This window comes from Solanum stenotomum, chromosome 2, assembly GCF_019186545.1.
Source record: "Solanum stenotomum isolate F172 chromosome 2, ASM1918654v1, whole genome shotgun sequence".
In the NCBI taxonomy this organism is placed as follows: Eukaryota; Viridiplantae; Streptophyta; class Magnoliopsida; order Solanales; family Solanaceae; genus Solanum; species Solanum stenotomum.
The window spans coordinates 26,266,425-26,281,925 of NC_064283.1; the positions used below are offsets into that span (position 1 = coordinate 26,266,425).

General features: G+C 32.3%; 1 pseudogene; it reads left to right on the forward strand.

The window, feature by feature from the left end:
- Nucleotides 1-3,374: 3,374 nt before the first annotated feature.
- On the forward strand, nucleotides 3,375-15,177 carry LOC125855023 (CDP-diacylglycerol--glycerol-3-phosphate 3-phosphatidyltransferase 2-like; annotated as a pseudogene).
- The last annotated feature ends 324 nt before the right edge of the window (nucleotides 15,178-15,501 follow it).

Sequence of the window (15,501 nt, forward strand, 5' to 3'; positions counted from 1 at the left end):
GATGTGGAATTCCCAAGATTATATTCATGCTTTTATTTGGCCTGAAAAGAAGAAGAAAGCTTTTGAATAGTAATAGGCTTGTGAAGTGATATTGACAAGAGCTTAGATAATTATGCATTGATTTTTTTTTCCTTCTATTTTTAATGATATGTTTATTGTACTATTGTTTTTCTCTTTCTTTCTTTTTACTCTTTTTTTTCCTTATGTATCTATATGATGCCTCTTAAATTTAATTTTTATATGAAGAAAACTTTTGAATAGAGATAGATTTATGAAGTGAATATCAACAAGAGTGATGCCTCTTTGCTTTTGTTTGACTTTAAAAAAAAAGAGAGAAGAAGAAGAAAGCTCTTGAATATTGATAGGTTTGTGAAGTGATATGACATTTTAGACAATTATGTATGATTTTATTTTTCCTTCTATTTTAAATTTGATGATTAAAGTCGCAATGATATATGTATTGTATTTTTTATTTCTTTCTTTCTTGTGTATCTTTATGATGCTTCTTAGGTTTAATTTTTATAGGAACTTCTTATTGTTGTAAGAGCCTGTTTGGATGGGCTTTTAAGCTGGTCAAACTGGCTTTTGAATGGGCTTAAAAGCCAGTTTTTGACTTATTAGAGTGTTTGACAATTATTAAAATGACTTATTTTAAGTCAAAATGACTTATTTTAAGTCAAAATGACTTATTTTAAGCCAAAAGCTAAAAGCTAGGTGAGGGGAGCTTTTTTTTTTCAACTTAAAAGCCCTTTTATGTTGACCAAGTATATTACCTTTTTGCCCTTAATTCTTTTATACAATTCTCAAATTGCCCATATTGAATTATTATTATTATTATTATTATTATTATTATTATTATTATTATTATTATTATTATTATTATTATTATTATTATTATTATTATTATTAGTATTACTATTACTATTATTATTATTATTTGATTATTTTATTATTATTACTATTACTATTATTATTATTTTTATTATTATTATTATTATTATTATTATTTCTGAAATATGAATTTATATTCCTCTTATAAGGTGGTAAAGAAATATGTGAATGATAGGAAAATATTACTCCCTCCGTTCTATTTTATGTGGCAACATTTGACCGGGCACGAAGTTTAAGAAATAAATGAAGACTTTGAAATGTTTACCAAATTGCCCTTTAAAAAGTAGACTTTTTTTTTTCTCTCCTTATAAATGTATTGGAGTATTATTTTAAGATTAAGTGGGACCAACAAGGATAAAAGAGGAATTGTACCTTTATAAACTTACCATATAAGGAAATGTGACATTCTTTTTGGGACTGACCAAAAAGGAAATAGTACACATAAAATGGGACAGAGGGAGTATTATTTATGGATGTAAAACATAAATTAATTTTGTTTTAATTTTTTTTTAAGTATAAAAACCTTAAATTAATCAACTTTTTATCATGTTAACAACTTAAAGGGTATTTCAGACATTTTGATAAAAAAAAAGTGTTTACCAGCACTTATTTGCCAAACACATCAACAACTTTTTTTTCAACTGCAACACTTTTATCCAAACACATAACTACTTATTTTAAAAATAAGTTCCAGCACTTTAAAAAGTTCCTTTTTAAAAGTTACTTTTTTTAAGTCAATCCAAACGGGCTCTAAGTCTATAATTTCTTTTAGTTCAAATTAGTATTATAAAATTCTAGAGTAGATCCAAATGAGATATCACTTCCACATGAATTTATCTTAATTATGGTTGAAATTCTGCTATAAATATAAATTAAATTTAAAATTTATAAATCTTTTCTTTTGGTTCAAATTAGTAACTTAATTATGTTAAAAGTCCGATACTAATCAAATTTTAAAATATATAATTAATTGCTTAAAAGAAATAAAATTTAATAACATATTTTTTTTTGTTATTTATTATGTAAAGTCTTAAAGCTATCGAGAAATATGCCTGCATAAAAAATTTAAAAGATAAATATAAATAACACAGAGGGAGAGATGATGCGGTAATTCTAAAAAAAGTGTATATACACAAAAAAGAAACATTTGTATTATTTGAATTAATTGAGACACAATCATTGTTATTGATATTATAAAGAAAGGATATAACTTACGTTTTCATCATAAGGTCAAGTTGTATTATTTATTATTTTTCTACAAAATTCAATTCTTTAAACATAACTACATTTCATATTTGGTTAGAGGAGGGCGGAAAAGATCGAAATGAATAACGTCAAATTTAACAACACAAATGAATATCATAAAGTATTAACTAAGTATAAGTTTGTTTTATACTGAGAGATTACAAATTAGTACTAGATTTATCTCTAAAATTCAAAAATAAGAAGATGATGTATGTGTATTTAGTCAAATATATATTGTATCTGGATTAATAGCCTAAATATATAATAAATATGAGAATATGGCATTTTGGGTCACCATTGTTTGAGTTCATTTTGGCTTACATGCTCATAATGTTTTGAAATTATAATAACAATTAGTTGACTGACTTTCTTAGAACAAGAACATTAATTATATTTTTTCATGTTATAAAAATTATTATTCTTCATTAAAGTTAATTGGTACGTAGAAGTTTCAAAAACATTAGTCACAATTTAATTGTAACAAACTTATTACATTAAAAGTATATTAATTATATTTAACAAATCTTATATATATATAAATCTATTATTTAAAAGTATATTTATTTATCTCTTCTTCTAATGATTTTTACTTTGAAAAATAGTGTATTTATGTTATTTATTTTAAAATGATTATAAATTACAAAAAGTTCTTTCACTTCTAAAGAAGATGATTACATGTAAAAAAATTCATGTTTTTTCCTATGGAACCAAATTATACATCTATACATTTATAGGAAGGTATAATATAATTATTTTATATTCTTTTTATGTGAGAAGGAACTCTTAAAAATTATTTTAAAATTCATGTTTTTTTCCTATGGAACCAAATTATACATCTATACATTTATATGAAGGTATAATATAATTATTTTTTATTCTTTTTATGTGAGAAAAAACTCTTAAAAATTATTTAAAAATTTAAACTAAAATTATTAAATATACATAAAAATACATTTTTTATATGTATAATGTCTCTTTTATTCAAATAAATATTTAGTAAATTATTTGTGTTTTTCATGACCGCGTGAAGCGCGAATGAATTCACACTAGTTAGAAATATGAGTGAAAAAGCAGAGGTGGTGAGGCAGGATATCCCCCAATCCTGTCCCCACCCCATTCTTCAATCAATTGGAAGAAAACAAAAGATGTTAGTATTATTGACCGCCCAACTCTTAACGTTACTTACTGCAAGAAAAAGCCATATTCTCCTCACCTACTAACCAACCTAAAAAGCAGTTGTTGCGTAATTATACAACATGCCCGGAACTCTCAAACTCTACGTTGTTGCCTCTATTTATTATAATTCTCACAAGCCCTATAATTGGTTTCGCTCTTTTACCACCGGCACCGGCATTTCTAACTCCTCCATCGTCGCCGCTGCCGCTCACACACGCTACTCTTTGTATATTCATTCTCCTTCCCGCCGGAAATTCCTAGGGCGTTTAGGTCACAGATATGCTGACTTTGCTGTAAGAAGTATTTCTACTACTCAGATGGGACCCACACCTGATCACAAGGAGGAGGATCTTCGCCGTGAAAAACCATCTCTGCATATACCGTCCAAGTCTGAAAAGTTGCTCACATTGCCCACGATTTTAACAATTGGCCGTGTGGCTGCTGTTCCGCTTTTGGTAACCAGTAAGTTTCCAGCTATAATGTTGATCTGATAACTGGAACTCCATCGGAACCTTGAGGTTGATGCTTTTGTTAGTCATGTTTTGCCTAAGCTTATTGACTAATTTATGTTCTCTGATCACCTCTAAATTTCATTTTGTTAAATTGATTTTGAGCATTATCCTGATCCGCTAGTCCCTAGAAAATCACGAATTGTATTCATGTCAGGAAAATAATGCAGTAGTAATTTGGAATAAGTATTCTAAGTTGACACTGGGAAGCTTACCCGTCTGCGAATTTTGATTTTGGTTCAGTAGTAAATAGCAAACTCGGCAGCTTTCCACAAATTGATGATATATATGCACTAGGTAATTGAGGTATCCTTTGGATGACTTACTTTCCAATTAACTGTCCGATTGGTTATTTAGGCTAATATAGCAATTTATCGGCCCATAAAGTTTGTAGTTCTATGTAAGTAGCTAATACATTGTGTTATTCTTTGATTTAATAATACTTTAGGTGTCCAAGTCACTAGGTTGGAGGGTATAAGGCGGGTTTCCCTTGTCATAAAAAAAAGATTGGAGGGTATAGGTTAAATTAGACGTGAGATGCAGAAATGAAATCCACGTCATAAATCATCTGTTAAGATGTCCCACATCGGTAGAGAGATGGAAATTTGGTATCCTTATATGGACTTGGACAAACCTCTCCTCAAGAGTTAGCTTTTGGGGTTGAGTTAGACTCATGTGTCATATCTTTATATGGTATCAGAGCAGGGCCCATCTCACCCGATGTTGGGGCCCCCATAATCAAAATTGCCCATGCACTGGGCGTGAGGTGAGGTGTTAAAGAATGACAAAAAGTCCCACATTGATGATTAATGAGATGGGTGGACTCCTTATAAGACTTGAACAATCCTCCTCCCTTTGAGCTTGCTTTTGGGGTGTGAGTTAGGCATAAGACCTAATTTAACATGTAAAGATTTGAAACCTAGGCCTAACTCAACCCCAAAAGCTAGCTCTTGAGGAAAGGTTTGTCCAAGTCCATATAAGGAGACCAAATTCTCATCCCTCTACCGATATAGGGCATCTTAACACTCCCCCACATGCCCAGACCTCAACTGGAGTGTGAACACTTCTAAATGGGGGCCCATCATCGGTGAACAACAAATTGGGATGGGCTTGGCTCTGATACCGTGTTAAATTAGGTCTAAGGCCTAACTCACACCCCAAAAGCTAGCTCAAAGGGAGGAGGATTACCCAAGCCTTATAAGGAGTCCACCCATCTCATTAACCACCAATGTGGGACTTTTTGTCATTCTTTAACATCATCATAACAAATTATATCGTGGTATAAAAATAGTAGCTATCTCAATAGGATTTCCAAAACATTTTTTCATAACTGTGGTGTTCGAGTCAGCTTTCGCACACCTTACCTGCTAGCGCACCTTAACTAACTAAGGGCTCGTTTGGTAGAGTGTATTAGCAAAAATAATGGTGTATTGCTAGTACATTGTTTGGTACTTTTTTCTTACCCAAGCATTAGTTATACACTTTATTGTGTATTAAGGTGTGTATTACTAATACCATGGATTTCTAGGTATTAGCAATGCAATGGTTTTAATGCATGCATTAATATGATTAAAGATTCAATTACCCCTCAAAACCTTTTTACATTTTTTCCACCATAATAGTGGAGAGTATCTTTGTAAATAATTTTTTTAATGCAATGCATACTATTTTAAATGCATCAAACCAAACTATAATTAATGCAAGCATAACTAATACATGCATTGCTAATACACTCTATTTAGCATTATTCTTATACACTCTACCAAACGATCCCTAATTCCACAAGGGTATTTGCTACCTCCAACCAAGACATGTATGGGGTAACTTTGTCCAAAGGGCTAACAACTATTAGCTCCACTTACCTTACTTTGGAGCTAGTGCCCCTTCTTAGTTCTTACAAGGCTCATACTAAGGTCAAATGTCTTCAAGCTACGCAAAATATCTCAATCCCCTAAGGCTTTGGTCAGATTTGAAGTCAAAGTTCCTCTGGCATGCCCATAAACCCATTCAAATTCTAGGTTACCTATAAATTCCAATCCCTTCATCATTTATTAGCCATTAGATCCATTAGATTAGACAAACTAATAATTCACCATTTTGGAGTTACGGATTTCTCTGTTTAAATCTTTGAAGGGAGTATAGATGCGTAGATATGTATATTAGTCTTGAATATGTGAACTCAATCAATCCTATTAGAATACCACCTCTTCCAAGTTCCAAATGCTAATATCACTATTTAAAGCAGCCCCATCAACGTCATATCTATTTGCATACCTCCCTACTTTGATGGGGGGAGAAAGGTCATTTTCAAGAGACCCTTGACTCAAAAGAAATATATTCGACACACGATTGTAAGAAAAAACACAATAAAATAACAAGATACAAGACAAGTGCAACAATTGATAGTAATACTAATTGAAAAATCAGAAACGATGCGACAATTAAACAATATTACTAAAAGAAGAAGAGGAGATGAGGTGGCTAGCCTCCTACCTCTTCCACACAAAGTGCGACAATCCTCAACTATCTTATAACCTTTTACCCTAATCCTTGACTCCTAACCTTTTTGTCTAAGGTTACGCCCTCAGTTAGCTGAAGTTGTGTCATGTCATGTTTAATCACTTTCTCTAATTTTTCTTTGGCCTACCTCTACCTCTCTAGTTGTTACCAAAAGCAAAAACGTTAAGGTTTGTTGGGGCTTTAAGTGCAAAGAGTAAATAAAACATGGGCTTTAATGAAAAAAGGCAAAAAGGGAGAAAACATACAGATATATATGTTTAGTCCAACACTAATAATTATAAACATAAATGACAAATATATGAAAAAAGAAATTGATTTTTTTAATGATAAAGTGAAATATCAATTGTTTAGTGCCGCCTCTTCATAAGAGGATCATTGGCAAAGAAAAGTATGCCTTAGAACCTTAATGACGACATTGAAGTGCACACTAAGCAATGCAAAGCGCTCAACACATTTTGAAGCCTTGCTTCAGGGCCTAAACACACCTTTGACAATACAGTGCGCTTCTAACTCCTGCAACATCCAAACTCTCACTCCTCCTCACTAGTGCATCCTTGCACCTTCTCTCATCATGCTCGAACCATCTTAGATCGCATCCCTCATCTTGTCTGCCACAGGCCTTTCTATCTTGCCAGTATAACTTTATTCCTAATCCTATACCTCTTATTATGCCCACACATCCATGTGAACATCCTCATCTCTGCTATCTCCATATTTTGAACATGGGCGTTCTTGACTAGCCAAAACTCAGCCCAATACAACAATAATCATACATATAATAATATTAATTAAATAGAAACAAGAAACGTATCCATACCTTGATTCCTTATAGTATGACCTTGATTTTTCTCTCTTCTTCTTCCCCCCTTCCTGTCTCTTTCTGGTTTCACGTTAGAAAGTTTCCACTTATGCTTTATGTTCTAGAAAGCTTCAGCCTCAATAACCCTTTAGATCCCTTTCAAAATGATTTATTATTTGGTGGTGTCCTGCCCACAGTATCCTGATCTTTTTTTATTTTGAGCTAATGATTATTGTGATCCCTCTTATTTTGGGTTGTTAGAGCTTTTTTCACCTAATTGTTCAAGAGTCGGTGATATTCCAGTAAAAAGCATCGCTAACTTGAATATCACTAACTCTTTTCAAAAGCTCCTTAGTCCTTATATTGCACATGAGGCGTGATTGACTTGGCATAACATGCATACGAAGAGGGTTCTTTCTCTGCAACAGATGCCTCCAGTGTGAAAGGGAGGCTGAGGATGCTGGTCACCTATTTCTACACTGCAAGTATGTTTCACCACTTTTTTTTTGGCTGAAATGACCCATTCAAAAGGACTCAACTGAATTACTACAATGCTGGAACTGAAGAGAATTGGACAAAGGATCCCTAACCAATATGGAATTCTAGCCTTGCATGGATCTGGTGGGTAGCACTTAGGAAAAGGAAACTAAGACTTGTAGATGGCATAATTAACAATATCATCAGCCTAATACACAGGAGCACTCTTTGTTAGCTTTTTGGTGTAAAATGATTGATGTAAATGAGGTTGATACCCCTATAGGCCAACTTAATTCGTCGAATCATTAACTAACAAATTGAGTTTTGTTCTTCAAAACTAGCTACATATTGCATTGCAGCATCTCTTTTGTGCTGCTGTGTATCAATATAATCTTGCTTTTCAAGAGAGTTAATGTTAAGAAAGTTAAAAAGTTAAACAAGGTCTACACAATGTTAAGGTCAAGTTATAATGCGATGAGACCCTTCACGTCTCTTGTATCAACACTTCAGTCTCGTACACTGAAGTGTAATGGCTATTGAATTATTTTGGCCGTACTTTGTTCCCTATGTATAGCTTTGCTTATGAGTTGTTACACAGTTTTTCTAGTGAGCCACAGAGTTTAGCATTAATTAAGTATATTGGATATTGACTTTGAAGCATATAAGTGACCTAGTTAGAAGATTTCTTGTGTAACCTGATCTTTATCCAACCATAGTGCAAATAGATATGGGTTTGTGGGCACTTCTATGCCTTTATCGTTTTTTTCTACTTTCATAATTCTTTTTAGTTCGCTTCTTACTATCCTCAAAAAAAATAATTCTTTTTAATTTGGTATAGCTTTATAAGTTCCTTTTGGGCAAATTTTACTAGACATGGTCTAGGTAAGTCACAAGTCAATTGATCATTCAAGCTCGATCCCAAACTAGTTAGGCTAGCCATGAAAATTCTCTGATCTATTTCATTATGCTTAGTCACTTCAGTATTTAAAGATCAGTCATAGTTAAGAATTTTTATATGCTGACCATAAATCTATCACAAGCCTCCTCTTTATCTGTGTTTGGGACTGGTTATGTGTGAAGCTAATATAGGTGTGAGTTCCATATGTTACAAGTGACAGTGTCAATATAGTGTCTGGTGGCTTTATGCATCAGTGGCTCATTGGAATATTTTCTGATGTACAATCCCTTGTACATGTTCTTTTTCTTTATCCGTTGTCTTGCAAGTGTTGATGAAATAGAATATCTGTTTTCCTTTTTCTGATGAAGGTCAATAAAAATATAAGATCTGTTTTAATTTGTGTTTAGCATTCTTTGATTTATGGCAGAACCTTGGCCTGATAAATGAGTGTATACGTTGTTTGGCAATGGTAATCTGTATAAATAAAGTAGACCTTGTACTCTGTTTAATCTAGCATTCTATGTTGATAGCTGGTGGGGACCAACTGCTACAACGGCTATATTTATTGCAGCAGCAGTAACTGACTGGCTTGATGGATACCTTGCCCGCAAGGTTCTCATTTCTGCTGTTTTGAGTTCCATATTATCATCTCTTCTGGAATTCTTATTTTCCATATTTGGAATATCACAATTTTAGATGGTTTCAGATGAACTTAGGAACTGCCTTTGGCGCGTTTTTAGATCCAGTGGCTGACAAGGTATTCTCTATCGTTCTGTTTCCATTGGATCATGCTTATTGCCTGCAATTTTGGATAGTGTTATTAGCAAAATTGCCGGTAATAAGCATGAGATATGGGGGGAAATATCCTTGTAAATATGATGTTTTTATAATTGATATACCTGTCTTCTCAACTGGAACAGTTAATGGTTGCTGCTACCTTGGTCTTGTTGTGCACCAAACCTTTGGAGTCCGGTGTGTTTGGACAGTTTCCATGGCTATTAACTGTCCCCCTCGATTGCGATAATAGGCAGGGAGGTGAGTGAGTGATAATCTGTATAAATTCATGTAATTGTATTTCGTTTAACCTACTTTAGTTTCATTTGGTTAATTCTTGATACTTCATAATCTCTAGATTAGAATTGGATGTCCTCAAATTGACATAAGTTCCTTTCCACAACGAACTTGCATCTTTCATTTGTAGTGTTTTAATAACAATCTGGGAAAATAAGTTCTTTAAGATTCATTGTTTTTTTTTTTCAAAAAATGTTTTTAAGCAAGTCACTATATTTCTGTCTATTTAAGTTAAAATATACAGGCCTTTTTGATACTATAAAGCTAGGAGTGGGCATAATAACAGAAAAATCGAATTGAACCGAATTAATTCGGTTCGGTATTAAATTTTTTGAATTTTTTGTATTGGGTATGGTTCTTGGTATTAGTGCTCCTGTATTTTGGTTGACCAAAAAACCAAAATTTTGCAAATGTTGTTTGGCTGTTTGCTTCATCTGCTCGTTATAGCTAGCTGTTTGCTTTTGCCTTCTGCTGTAACAAAATTACAACTATATGTAATCAGTGCTAAGTACTAACTGCCAAACCGCTTTAAGTGTTCATTGTTTGAGACCCCTAAAGTGAACTCAAAAGTACTGGGAGACGAATAAAGTGAGAGGAGTATACATTCACCAGTTATAAAGTGAGAGAAGTGTGCACAAGCTGTTCATTGTCTGAAACTAGAAGTACCTTAGACATTCACCAGTACTTTGAGTTGTACGATAACATTCTATTATCAACTCTAGGTATTCATGCCCTAAGTAGTAAGTACTAAGGGGGAGTTTGGTGTGATGGATAAGGAAAAATAATTTGGGCATAAGTTTTTAGTACCCCTCAATTCTTTGTTTGGTTACAAAGTCTGGGATAACTTATCCCAAGATTAATAATTGTGACTGAGATAAGTTATCCCTATTTGTGGGTGGAACAGTAATACAGGTTAACTTATCCGGCACAAAAATGTACAATAACAAAAGTTTCCCCTTATACCCTCTTTTATACATCACTTATACATCTATATATATTCAAAAAGAAAAGTTTAATATCATTTATAATAACATTCACAACCTTCACTATTTGTTATTTTTATGAAAATATATTTTTTCATTAGAGAATTACACGATATAAATATAATTTTTATTTATGAATATATTATATGTCGAATTTATTTGACTAATTCTTATGTTTATTTATATTTTGATTTCTCTAAAAATGTTCACTCCACTCTTGAATCACATATTTAATTAAATAGTCTTTTAATCACTTGAAAATTTGTATTTATTTATGAGAAAAGACATAAAGTCACCACAAGTTGTCTCGAATTTTCAAAAAGACACCTTAACTTTGTGAGTGTCATATTATCCCATTGGACAATTTAAGAGTGTTATAAATATCCCACTTTTCACCCAACCTCAATTGCAAGAAAGGAAGTGCAATCACGCACCAATTGTTGTTTGCTACGTATTAAATTTTTAAAATTTTTAATTTTTTATTTTCATTTTCAATTTTTCCTCTTCAACCTTCATTACTCTACATGCCCCAAATGAAGAGAGGAGGCGTGAAATTTTTTAAATAATTGAAAATGAAACTAAAGTAGCAGCCAAAAGATCTCCATTTTTCTTTTTCAATTTTAAATCCTCTTTCTTCTTGAACCTTCGTTCCTCTAAAGTAGTAGTCATTGCCGTCTCTGACGTACTCCATGATGCTTCCCTGTTATTGCACTAGTTCCGCCCCTAAATCATCACTAAAATTAGATTAAAATTGATAATGCAGTTCTATATTCAAACCAAAAATAAAAATAAAAATGTAGTTTCATAGTACTCTCTAATCAATCGAATAATGGAGTTCACATTTGTTTTTTTTTTTTTTTTAAAATAATGAACGAAGAAAAAGAAACAAAGAAAAGAAAGAGACAGGAAAAAAGTGATAAAAATGAATGAAGTAAATGAATCTTCTAAGTTGAAGAAGATAAAGAAAAGGTTATTGGGTTTTTGAATTTGGGTGAAGAAGATAATGGAAAGGAATGAATTGAGAAAGTTAAAATTAAAAAAATAGATTTTTTGGCTTGACTCATGCCCCAAATGGAGATTGAACTACACTTTACCTGCCACCTAGGCTCATAATGGGACAATAAATTCATTATAAATAAGAATAATGGGGTAATAGGATCCCCACAAAGTTTAAGTGTCTTTTTGAATATTTGGGACAACTTCAGTGGTAACTTTATGTCTTTTCTCTTTATTTATCAATTAAAATGAAGATAACTTTAATATTTTACAATATGAGAGTGATATGTGCTTACATGAAGTGACATCAATAATAAAATCTCATTTACATTAACAAACTTAAGATGAAAGTTTTATTTTTAAGCTAAATACGATGGAAGATTTATATTTTAAAACGCACGGCACAATCATGAGAATGCACATACAAAAATATTTAAGCTAAATAAGATGACAAATTTATTTTTAAGAATGAATAACTAAAGCTTGCAAAGAAAGTAACAAAAACTAGTAAGGTGGAGAGTATTTATGTAAACAAACAACTTATTTTTAGAAATTATGCAATGCATATTATTTTGAATATGTTAAACCAAACAATCAATAAAGTATAATCCAACATAACTAATCCCAACATAATTTGTCTTCAAACCAAACGGCCCCTAATTAATTTGAGTGTGAAGATGCTAATTTGAAAATAGCCTCTTTTGCATTAAAAGTTAGCCATGTTACATGCATAAAAACAATCCATTATATCAGGCACATACCTAAGAACCTATTCTAACTTAACCGAACTAATTTCGGTTTGGTATGCACCAGTGAAGAACCAAAAATTGAAGTTCTGAAGAACCTAACCAAAGATCGGAACACCCACCCCTAATTAGCACCCTACATGATCTCTCTGTGAAAACTTAGGTAGAAACTTTGTGGTCACTAATGGCGTTTTTGGTGTAAAATAGAATATTTTTGTGCCCTCTCCCAAATGTCAATTTCTTTTTGTGGCAATAAGGTGAAATATTTTATGATATATTTGGGGAAAAATAAAATAAAATGGTAGTATCGTTTTTGATACATCTAGGTTATAGCTTGCACATTGGAATTGTCTTTTTTATAACTGTTCTATGTCAACTTTGACTAGGCTAATTAGTAGTCCCTCTATGCTGTTTCATATCATGTTTTTTGACTGGAAACGACGTTTCTAGATGATAATTTGTCTTATATATCATATTACTGATAGTGGAAGAAAATTTATAAAAATTAATAGTTGAGAAGTTAGGTTGATAGGAAAATATTAAAATCAGAGTTTAAAACTATATATATTTATGAATTTGAATTTTGGAGAGTTGTGAATGTTTTATAAACGTCCCAAGATGCCAAGATGGGAAGTATTAGAAACTGAAACGAAAGGAGTTCTAGTTTTAGCGTAAGTAATGTTGTAGCTTTATATTGAATTGAAGTTTAGAACTGTTTAAAAAATTAAAATAAATAAAGAAATAACAAAATTTAGAATTGTTCATGTTTTGGCAAGTTATCATTGAGGTATGGTCATTCAAAGTCATGCAGAAGTGTAACCTCGTTGTGTGGTGGGACAAGAGATTATAATCCCGGGATAAATTGTGGGATTATCTTATCCCATATTTAGTACTCTCTCTCTGACAATTTATGTAGCACTTGTCACTTTTCAAGATTCAAACTATGCAAAAGTTGACCAACATTTTAAAATGTATTTTTTAAAATTATATTGACATGTGATGAATTCTAGCTTATATAGTTTTCTTTCTGAATAATTTTTGAATATCTTAATTTTAATCTTAAAATATTGAGTTGATCTATATTTAAATTTAGATATTCAAAAATTATCCGGAGGGAAACAAAATTGGCACATTTCATTCCCCCATGAGTCAATTTGACGAAAAGTGTCACATAAATTGTGATGGGAAGGGATTGCACTTTTTGATCCTAGGATTAGCAATCCCGAGATTGGTTATACCACAACTATGGTATTACTTTACTCCACACTTCATATGGGATAACAATCCCGGGATTTTTTATACCACAATTATGGTATTATTTTTCACCACGCTTCTTTTAGGAAAACAACCCCGGAATAGAACATGTCAATTTTCCTTATCCAAAGCTTTTCTCCCTAAGAAATAGAGCTTTATCTCCATTTCTCTTATTTTAAATCAAACATCTACCATTAAAAGTTATAATACACTATCCCATTATAACTGTATTATAATTCCGGGATAACTTGTTCCATAATCAAACGACCCCCAAGTTAATTAGCGAACACACTTGACAATATGGGTGCAACTCTATTGTACATTTTCACAAACTTCATTTACACTACAGTTGAAATGTTCACCAATACCTTGCTATTTAAAGTTAGGTCAACAATATTTTTTCCTTAGCACTCACTTCTGATACTTTGGTGATATGGCCATTGAAGAAGCTCTATGTTTTCCGAGATGGTGATGCTCACTGAGATTCCCAATTCCGTTGTCTTTTTGCTTTTGAACCTTTTTTTTTTTTAGTTTCCTTTTTTCCTTTTCTGTTTTGTCTGGTTTGGCTACTTTAGGGCCTTAGCTTGTAGTTTCATTTATTTTTTTAAAAAAAGAAGAAGATACTTTGGTGATATGCCTTTTCAAATTTAACATGGAAGTTGTTGTAACTCAAGGGATGATATACTAAACAAATGTTCTAATTGGGGATACCTTTTTGTTTTTACTTATTTTTCCTTTGATATATGTATCTTGTGTCTCAATGATCTCTTTGCGTCTTACTGATAAAAAACATATCTCTTTGCATCTTCGGTTTGTCAGATTTGGTGGATAAGTGGTCAATAATGATTTTTGGTTTATGTTGCAAACTTATTTTATAGATAACTATGTCAGCTGTTCGAGAATGGGCGGTTTCTCAGGGTGGTAAACTTTCAGAGGTTCAAAACCACCTGCCATTTTATTTATAGAGTAACTCCTTGTGCTTTATTTATTGCATTAGTGACTGTTAAAATTTTCAGGCTGTAGCTGTGAATAACCTCGGGAAATGGAAAACAGCCACTCAGATGATTGCATTGACCATCCTCCTGCTAACCAGAGATAGCAGGTAACTTTTGTTTTCAGTCTCCTGTATGAATTTGGAGGAACAAGAAATTTTGATAGAAATCTGATAATACTTTGACCATGTAATTGTTCTCTTTAGTTTATCTGGAGCTGCCTCTCTTGTGGGTTTTGGTGTGATTTTACTATATATATCAGCGTGGCTTGCTGTGTGGTCTCTGTTCATTTATATGAGAAAGATACGGAAAGTGTTACTGATGTAGTAGTCGTTTTCATCAAATACATATCGGCTCATGCTTCTTGCTGTTGAGTGGTGGATCAATCACCCACAAGCTATACATACTGATGACTAGAGCAAGGGAACGCCTTTTTCCTGATGCAGGCTGTGTTCAATGTATGGTTTTCCTCTACATTCTTTAGTTTGATTCTTTAGCCGAGAGATAATGAAGTCTCTCAACAGGAACTAGGATCATTGGACATGGTATCTGCAACATGTAATCTGGATTCTAACTGGAAAATTCATAGTATTATGCAGTAAAGTACTTATTATCGTGTTTGGCTGGGTTGCACAAACTTGAATGCTTTTTGCCTGGCTGTTATTCATCCTTGAAAATCTGGTAACACACGTTCAACTACACGACGTACAATTATCTGCTGTGAGGTATTATTTAACCAAATAAATAGTTTGGGTGTTGAAATATTTTTGTTATGGTCTCAAAATGCTATAGATACTCTCTTACCTGTTTATTTGTGCCTCTTTGGTTTCTTTCTCAAATATTGGAATAAAGAAACCAGCACTTGTGCTCATCCACACAAACATGCAGCACATAAACAACGCTAGTAATTTAGCTATGCTAATTGCTAATGTTATAATCCATGT